This window comes from Condylura cristata, unplaced genomic scaffold, assembly GCF_000260355.1.
Source record: "Condylura cristata isolate star-nosed mole 26May11 unplaced genomic scaffold, ConCri1.0 scaffold00008, whole genome shotgun sequence".
NCBI lineage: Eukaryota > Metazoa > Chordata > Mammalia > Eulipotyphla > Talpidae > Condylura > Condylura cristata.
This window is the reverse complement of record NW_004567109.1, coordinates 59,865,527-59,874,656: the sequence shown is the minus strand read 5'-3', so window position 1 is coordinate 59,874,656 and position 9,130 is coordinate 59,865,527.

The following is a 9,130-nucleotide window of genomic DNA, read 5'->3' as shown; positions in this document are numbered from 1 at the left end:
ATGGTAAGTCCGTGTGATTCCTGGAGTTTTCAGTAAGTTCAGAATTACTTCAACAAACAAGTTTTCTAAAACAGTGTCTGTAGTATATCCTTAAATTTGTTTGCAGTTTGTCTTTCCATGTCATTTGAATCTTGTTCACTGAGAACACATTTATGTGTTACTAGAAGGTTGTGTTTTGAACAATGACATGGATACAGTAAAGTGAAACTTCTTGTGAACTCTAAGTCCTAGCTGTAAGATATCAATTATTATAAAAACTTATTATATATCATATATATGATATGATATAGCAAATATACAAATATAACAAGCATTATATTGGTTATTAATCGATTACTGTACTTATTATTACTAATATTGTTGGTCTTTCCGAAGTGCAGGGAACCGGCTGCCTCTCTGTGTTCCCTGGGGCCCCAGTTCGGGAATTGTCCAGCTTCGGTATGTAGAACTGACCCAGATAATTCTCCACCGCACGAGCCCAGACACGGCAGTGCCTCACTTTATCCACTAGAGGGCGGTCGCGCTGCTGGCTTGCACAGCCTGAGGTGCAGACAAAACTATCAGCCCTTTGGCCTGCTGTGGGCTGGGAAGAGCCTGCCAGCTCCACTCAAGAGGGAGCGGGTGTCTGTGGAATTTACTCAAGTCCTTGATACCTTTCTCCCCTCTTGCATAGTTGGCTGTTGACTCAAAGGTGGTATTAAAAACGCACACAATTCATTAATTCTGGGGAATGGCTATAGGGCAATTCAATTAAATCGACCAATGCACACCACTAACTGCTGGACATTGAAGAGGGCAACAAACAGAGAAGGCAATGGTGTGACCCATGGGCCACAATGAACCCCAAGATGCCCTCCATTCAGTCTTCATGGTGTCAGAGAACTAAAATAGGAGGCCAATATTTTTACGTTGGGAGGTTTCACTAAAACAGATTTTTCTCTTTGCTTGTAAAAGGAGTTAAGGAGTCCACATCCCCATATGGCAAATCTTTGCAGCTGTGGGACACATACACCTTTTGGACAGGACACACACTCCTGCTTACCACAGTCCCCACCAGGCCCTATTGCCTCACCCTGGGGCCTCCTCCCTGCTTGCTACCTGTTACGCTTGCAATGTCATCTGCCTGGCCCTGCAGGCATCTGGTTTTGCCACCTAGACATATATGAAAACCTCATGAGTCAGAAACCCTAAGAGTGGGCCAATCCCCATCAGGCGTATTTTCTGATCAACTGCCATTTAAAAGAAGTCCTCGAGGTGGCAAAATTTTCTGGGAATAGATTTTTCCCCATTATTTATATTGCCATGTCTCTGTGTCATCACTACACTGTGCAAATATAGAGACAGACACTTCAGTTCAAGCTAGGACGTGTGACCTTGAACAACCACTTCATCTGTCCATGTCTTTATTTCCTTGCCTGTAAAATGGGAATACTAAGAGTCTGCAATGCTCTGGAAAGAGGGAGCCAGTCCATGTCAGAGGATTTAGGGAGTGTCTGTGTTAGCAATTATTATTATTAACCATTATTAACCGGCTGAACCCATGGGAAAATGGGGCTTGAGACTTGAGAGCACATCAAAGTCACTGAAGGTCATGTTGGCACACAGAGGCTGGGTCTGCTCTTTAGTTTCTGATTCAGCAGGTCTGAGCTGGGGCCTGAGAAGCTCCACTTGTTAGCAGTTCACAGGTGATGGCTGATCTGCCCACCACGCTTTGAGGTCTGCTGCACTGCATTTAAAGGCCAACTTGCTTGTTTAAAAAAAAAAAAATGTACCTACACATTTGTTTATGGCTCTGTGACTGAGTCATGTTATGTTTTAAAAGAATTATATCAAAGGGTGCCTAGCAAATAATGCTCAATAAGTTAGAATTACTCATAGTTAGAGAATAACCAGGAAAATCTTAAACCAATGAGCAGGACAGAAGGAGAGAATATTGGGTCTTTGAGCTAGGCACTCTGCAGCGCCCACCTCCCTCCCCCTAATGAAGGCCCCCTGTTCCCTCTCCCTCTGAGCAGTAGCTCCCCTGGGTTTTGCTACTTGTGACCCTGTCATCTACAAAAGATTCACATCCTCCGTGGCTTAAAATGAGAATGCAGGGCACAGGAGATACCTTGGGCTGGGCAGGCTGGGAAGAAAGGGAGGACAGGCACAGGAATGTGCTTGGGAGCAGAGTCATGAATCTGGTTCGGGGCTGGCTGGTCTCTTGACCTAATGCCACTGTTAATCTTTTAGACTAGAGAAAGGCACCAACTGAATGAAATAGCCCCAAGTCATCCTAAATGACCCAGGGCTTTTGACAGGCTTATCCTAGACTAGGCTCATTCATTTCCAGGGCCTGCCTGGTGAGGCATGCCCAAGCTAAGATGCAGCTAAAGATGGCTGCTCGCAGAAGTCAAAGCATGGGTGGCTCCATTGTGCATGGAGCTTCTTGCACTGTGCATTGGGGCAGGGCTGAGAAGACAGGGGGGCAGCTAATGTGGGGAGCTGACTCTCCCCAAGGAGCCACATTCCAGTCCAAAGCGCCGACATCTGAGGTCTGGATTTGAAGCTGTCCTTCCAGAGATTCAGGGTTAAACATTTATCGAGGGAAGCTCAAAGCGCAGGTTGTATTCATCTGCTTGTTGGCTTGATTGGGATTCTTGACTGTTGAGACGTGCTATGGGGTCCTCCATTGGTACTCCTGCCTGGGCCTGGGATCGGCAGGGACAAGCCGGGCCACCAACAATACAGGCCTGTACAAGAGGCGATCAAGAGAGACCAGCTGAAATAATAAATCCAGGATTGTGTGGGGCAAGGGAAGGCTTAGGAGCTGCCCGCTACTAAATGCGGGATTCCTTGCATGTGCCACGTGCGGAGTGGAGATTTCAACTCACATGCAGAAATGCATGCACACTTCTCATTCACGTGGATAGTGGAACAACATGGATGTTTCCATGCTGAGCCATCACAGGAAGCCAGATAGGGTCTTTCCCAGGGCTCTTGAATGTCTCTGCTTCGGAAACGACTTACCAGCTACTCGTGCCCAATAGTGAGATACTGACACCTCATTGCTGATCTGCCCATTGACCACTGGCTGCCCAACCACTGCTACCCACACCACTGGCACACTATCATTGACATCTCCCCACCACTGACATCCCGCCATTATCCCTACCGTTGACATCAAAATCACCGACATCCCCACTGTTCACATCTCCACAATGAAATCCCCTGCACTGACACTGCAAACACATCAACAACTCCTACCCTCCACCACTAATACCCACAACTGACATTCCCCCCATTACATTAAAGCTATGACATCCCCACCACTGATACCCCCACAACTGATATCAACACTGCTGATATCCCCACTATAAATATCCCCATTACTGATCCCCCAACCAATGACGTCCCAATCATGGACATCCCCTCTACAGACAGCTCCACAACTGATAACCCCACCATGACAACCCCACATGATATCCTCACTACCAGAAAAAAAATTAAAATCATCCTCCTCACCATTGACATACTTCCCACTATATCCTTCTCAGTAGCAACATCCCAATGACACCCCCACCAGCAACATCCCCACCACGGACACACCATTCGGTAAATATGATTCCCACTGATTAATCTCAGAGATTTGATCTGTTGAGGCTACTGCCTAAATCCGCACCTCCAATGTTGTGGGAAAGGCTCCAGAGTTTCGACTCAGCACTCCAGGAATCAGGAGACCTGGGTGCTGGCATGGGCAGGCTTAGACACAGGTGCATGTACCAGGTGGTGGTGAATGGGTGTTCACTTGACCCTCATCACCAAGAAATATGGAGGCCCCAGCTGGCTGCATTCAGGGACACTAAGTTCTGATAAGGTTGGATCCCCTTTTTGTTCTACTACACAGACTCAAGTGAACCTCAACTCCTCTCTCTGTCTTCAGGCCTCTCTGAACTTCCAGGTTGTTTTGGAGACCCAGAGTTTGTTTAGGTCCCACACCTCATTTTATCATTAAGATATTCAACTGGGATTTCTTAAAATGCTCCACTTTCCTCCAGTATACTCTGCAAACTGACCGCTCCAGATCTGCTTGCTTGGAAGTCTCTGTTTTCTTTACCTGGGGACTTGCCATTCTCACTCTTCCTGAGACCGCCTAGAAATTACTTTTCTCCAAGTCTTCATTAGCCAATGGCAATGAAGCTCCTTAAAGAGGGACCAGTTACGAAATATCCTTTTCCCTCTGTTCTTCCTGGAATGGGAATTCCCTTTATTCTTCTTGCTGGAGCTCCAACATCCTCTTAGGGTTATGAAGCAAACTGGAGGATCAAAGCAAAGCGGACAGGCTGGTGAAGCTGAAGTCTTGAAGGACTTTGTCTCCCTAGAGACCACGGAGCCACCATACCAGACCTGGACGAACTACTTACAGAGCTTCTTCAAACTGAAGAAAAATAAGCACTATTGTAAATAAGCTGCTTCTCTATGCTTTGTTTTCTTTTTCTTTCTTTCTTTTTTTTTTTTTTGGCAGATGAATTTCATCTCAAATGGCACAATCCCTAACTGGGCTGATTTCTGGTTGAGATGCCTCTTTCAATCTCTCACTACATAGGACTTACACCGAATCTCCTTTTGTAGGCCAGGATGTGTTGCGTCATGAACTCTTGTTTAACGTCAGGAGGTTTGGAGAATTGTTTATATGAGAGAGGTGTATGTTGCCTATCTCTGGGATACAAATGTTTTCCCCACAGGCTGCCTGTCTCCCTCCCAGGTCCAGTGTTCAGGCTGGACTGACCTCCAGCGCTAGGTAAAGCCACACTGTGCTGAGACGTCGGAACTCTCCCATGCAGGCTGTCACCATTGCTGTTTCCAGTCCCACTGGTGCACCCCTCTATCCCTGGTTGCTCCCTATGCCCCCCAGACTCATAATTTAGGTTAACCCCCAGGAAGGCGAAAGCTCTACCTCACCAGCCTACTGTCCTGATTGCTGAAGCAAAGATGCGATGCTGAAGGCAGAAGAGACCATCGCCTCTGCACGAAGGTGAATGGTGGAGAAACCCACACCCCACCCACCTGTGGCCACAGTGCTGGAAGAGACCTGCTGCCGTCCAGAGCCATGTCCTTCCCCACCTCATCAAGGACACCCTGCTGATGCTGATGCCCTGTCACGAGTGAGCTCACGGTCTGTCCTTAGGGCTCAGAAATGTCCCAGGGAGCAAGGGCCATCTCCTCATTACTGATAGCTCCCCACCAGACACAGACTCCTGAGCTTTGTCATCCGCCTGATCCAGTCTGGTGGAGCACCCCAGTGCCAGCTCTCAGCATCCATGTCATGTGGGCTGCAGCGTGGGCTGCTGACAGAACATCACCAGCCAGTGTCCCTGCTGCTCCCAGTGCACAGCTGATTCATGGGGCTCCATCCCAGGCTGCTGTAGATCAGCCCTCTTGAGAACCACCCTGCTTCTTTCTTCTGTGGCTTCCTCTGTACACTCTTCCTCCCAACTCCTCTGGGCATCAACCAATAACTCTCAACCCCTGTCATTTTCCTATGTGGAGCAACTTTCTGATGTTTTTGTCTTAACCTTTTCCATTTGGGACAGTGGGCCTCACAGTAAGGGCTTGGGAGCCGTTTGGAAATCAGTGGTGCATTTTCAGATGTTCCAGTGAGTGGCATTTGATACTGTTTTGTGTTATTTACTATAAACTTACTGAACTTCAGCATGCCTATGAAAGAGTGTACTCAATGAATTTTACAAAGTGAATATATCCATGAAAGTCAGCATCCAGTCAAAAATCAGATTCCAGGGTCCTCCCTGGTGGTGCAGTGGGTTAAAGCACAGCACTAAGAAACTAAAAGCCACTTCAGTGCAAGTTCGATCCCTACCTGGGAGGTGACCCACAGGTTATGGCAGACCTCTCCTGTCTTGCCCACTGCTCCCCTCAACAGTGTACTTCATCAGTCAGCCTGTTCTACTCCCCACTCTCTCTGGTAAATCTTCTCACCGGCCCTGCACCTCTGGCCTGTACCCCAGTTTTATATGATAAAACTTTTTAAAAATCAGATTCCCAGAAATTCTGGAATCTTTTTTGGTCCCTTTGCAGCCAATCTCACCCACCAGAGATAATCACCACCCTATCATCTAACAGCAAAAATTCCTTTTGCCTGTTTTTGAACTTCCTAGAAATGCAATCATGCTGTGTCCTCCTTTCTGCCTAACTTCATTATCCATGTTTCAGAAATTCCTCCATGATGCTGTATATAGTTCTTGTTGGACCTGTTTACAGTTTGGAATTAGTAAAAGCATCATCTTGAACATTCTTACATGTACATCTTCAAGATGTACACATTTCTGCAGGCCATACCCCTAGCAGTGGACAACTGGATCATGAGATGGATATACTTGAAGTCTTAGTAGCAAATGTCAGTTTTCCAGTGTCAACATAGTCATTGACATTATATCACCTGAATTCTATAAGAATTCCATTGCTCCACTTCCTTGTCAACATTTAGTATTGTCTATCTGTTTCATGCAGCCATTCTGGAGGATGTGCTGTGTATCATATTGTCATCATGAATCATTTGGATATCTTCTTTTGTGAAGTCTATTCAAATATTCTGCCCAGTTTTATGTTGAGTTCTTTACCTATGAGAATTGATGCATAGCTCCTTACATGTGTTGTAGATATGACTTCTTGTATGAATGTGCAGATTATCAGTATTTTCTCTCATCCTGTGACTTGTCTTTTCACATTCCTAAAAGTGTTATTTAATCAAACAGAATCTCAATATAGTAAAATTTATCAACACTTTAAGGGTTCACGGGTTTTTGGTCCTACCCAGCTAACTTTCCTACCTCTTCATTTTCTTCAAGAAATTTTAGTTTTCCCTTTCATATTTTTGATTTACTATCCATACCACACACATTTTGAAAGATACACCATGTAGGTGAAAATCTGTTTATAATGACCTGACCTAGACGCTAGCTCAACTTTACATATAAACACAGTATTTTCCCACACAGTTTATTATAGTGTAACTCCTGTGTAAATTTAGAGAAGATTGTATTGTGTTTTATGTGGAACGTTACCAAGATTTGAATCACCATTTCAGAAAAACTATGTCATTGACTGCGAAGTTGCTCAAGGTACACAAGAAACCCATTAGCTAACCTGTGTCTGTCTGCATTTCTAGCTGATTCTATACTTTTAATAACCATGCTAAATAGACTGATTTCAAATGTTGCAGCTCAAAAAGTTTACAATGAATAACCAAACTGAGTTTTATTTCAAAGCCTAAAGAGTCAATAATTTTAAATTGTCTTACTTCTTCTTAAATTTAATCTTGCACATTCTAGCTTGAAAATGACTGCTCTGATTTCTTCAAATCTGTCTGCTGGTGTGACTATGCCCATGTAAGGCATTGGCACATGTATTATTTATCATAAATTATGTTTATTTACCTTTTCTGTTACAATTAGGACATGGTATTAATTTGAGTGAAGAAATTATATATGTAACTACATTTCATTTCACTGGAGGATGGGGGAGGGAACGTTACAAACTGTTTCCTGTCAGAAGATGCCTGTGGGTCTGATAGGGTGAGGAAAGCCTCATGGCTCTGCCCTGGGGGCCTCGCATTTCAGGTCAAATGGAAACATTAGGCATTTTCTTAATTCTAAGAACAGTTAAAAAAGAATTCCTCTTAGGTCAACAATTTTACTGTAGCAATCATGTTTCATGACATTTGTGAAACAGAATGCCCCACACTACCCCAGGATAAACACCGTGTGGGAGACCCTTCCCCTCAATGTTTCCTCTTCACCTTCTACCAACTACTGCTGAAGTCAATACCAGACACTCTGCATCTTCATTGGGTTTACTGTCACAAACTAAAGGTCTGAGTTTGAGCCCCAACTTTGCCTAGACTAGCTGAGGTGGCTTTGGGCAGCATTTCAACCCTTTGTGAGTCCACTGCCTGCATCCGTTAAAAGAAAGTAAAATAACGCTAGCACATGGTATATTTGCCAGTGACATGATAACAGATAATGCTTGCTGAGTACTTACCACAGGTTAACTGCTGTGCTAAGTGCCGTCGAGGATAGTCTAGAATATTCAAGGCCAGCCTTGCTTGGAGGACAGAACCACTATTCCCATTTGACGGACAAGAAAAGCAGAGGCACAGAGAGGGTAAGCCAATTGCCCTAGATCACAAAGTTGTTTAAAATTCAAGTCAAGAACAAACTCAGGCAGTCTGACCTCAAGAAAATGGTACCAGCAGAGGGGAGACTTAACAAATGGCAACTTTTGGTTATAGTTACAGGCCCCTGGGTTATATAGTTCAGAACACCATTTCTTGTTGCTTTTCTTTCTCTCTGCCATCTAAGAACGGGTTACATGCCTTTGGCTTCATTCCATTTTATCTATGCCACAGTGACCTTTAAACAACTTGATGTCTAGTTCTTAGCTATCAAAATTTGGCTTGCTTTGTCAATAGAGCACTAACAAATGTGATGTTAATTTTAATTAATTTGTGTGTGATATAAGATCAGTGCACTAGAATTCATGGTGATATTTACCCTTAAAAAAAAAAAAAAAGCCAATCCCATAACCAACAAGAAGCACACAATGGCAAACATATTCCCAAGCCCAGATCACTTATGCCTGGAAATACTTGACTCAAGGAAGTCTAACTAACCCTGAATGTTGGTTGTAACAGGATTTGACTTCATGTCTCTAGAGCCTTAAAATTTTTTTCGATGTAGATAAGGTCAGGTATGATAAACACAATGGCTTCCAATGAGAAATAGACTCTATTTCCCATTTCAGTGGCCCCTCACTGAAATGTTCCATCTTTGAAAATGGTTTTGGGCTTGGAGAATTAGTTTGGGGAACTTCGTCATGGAAGGTCAAGTTGTGGAGGTCATCCACTTATCTGAAGTCATATGGTAGTGAGAAAAACCCTGAGGTTCATGGCCAAGTTTCAGAGTGAGTCTCTGTATCATTCCATGGTTAAGTTGTTTTTGGGTGCATGGTTTTTCCCAGTCAAAGGAGAAGGCTGTATGGAGAGAATCCCTACAGCCTTCCCAGGTCTAGATATCCCACAATCTAGATATCCCACAAAGAATCAATGTATCCTACAATTTGGGATGGACTGGTA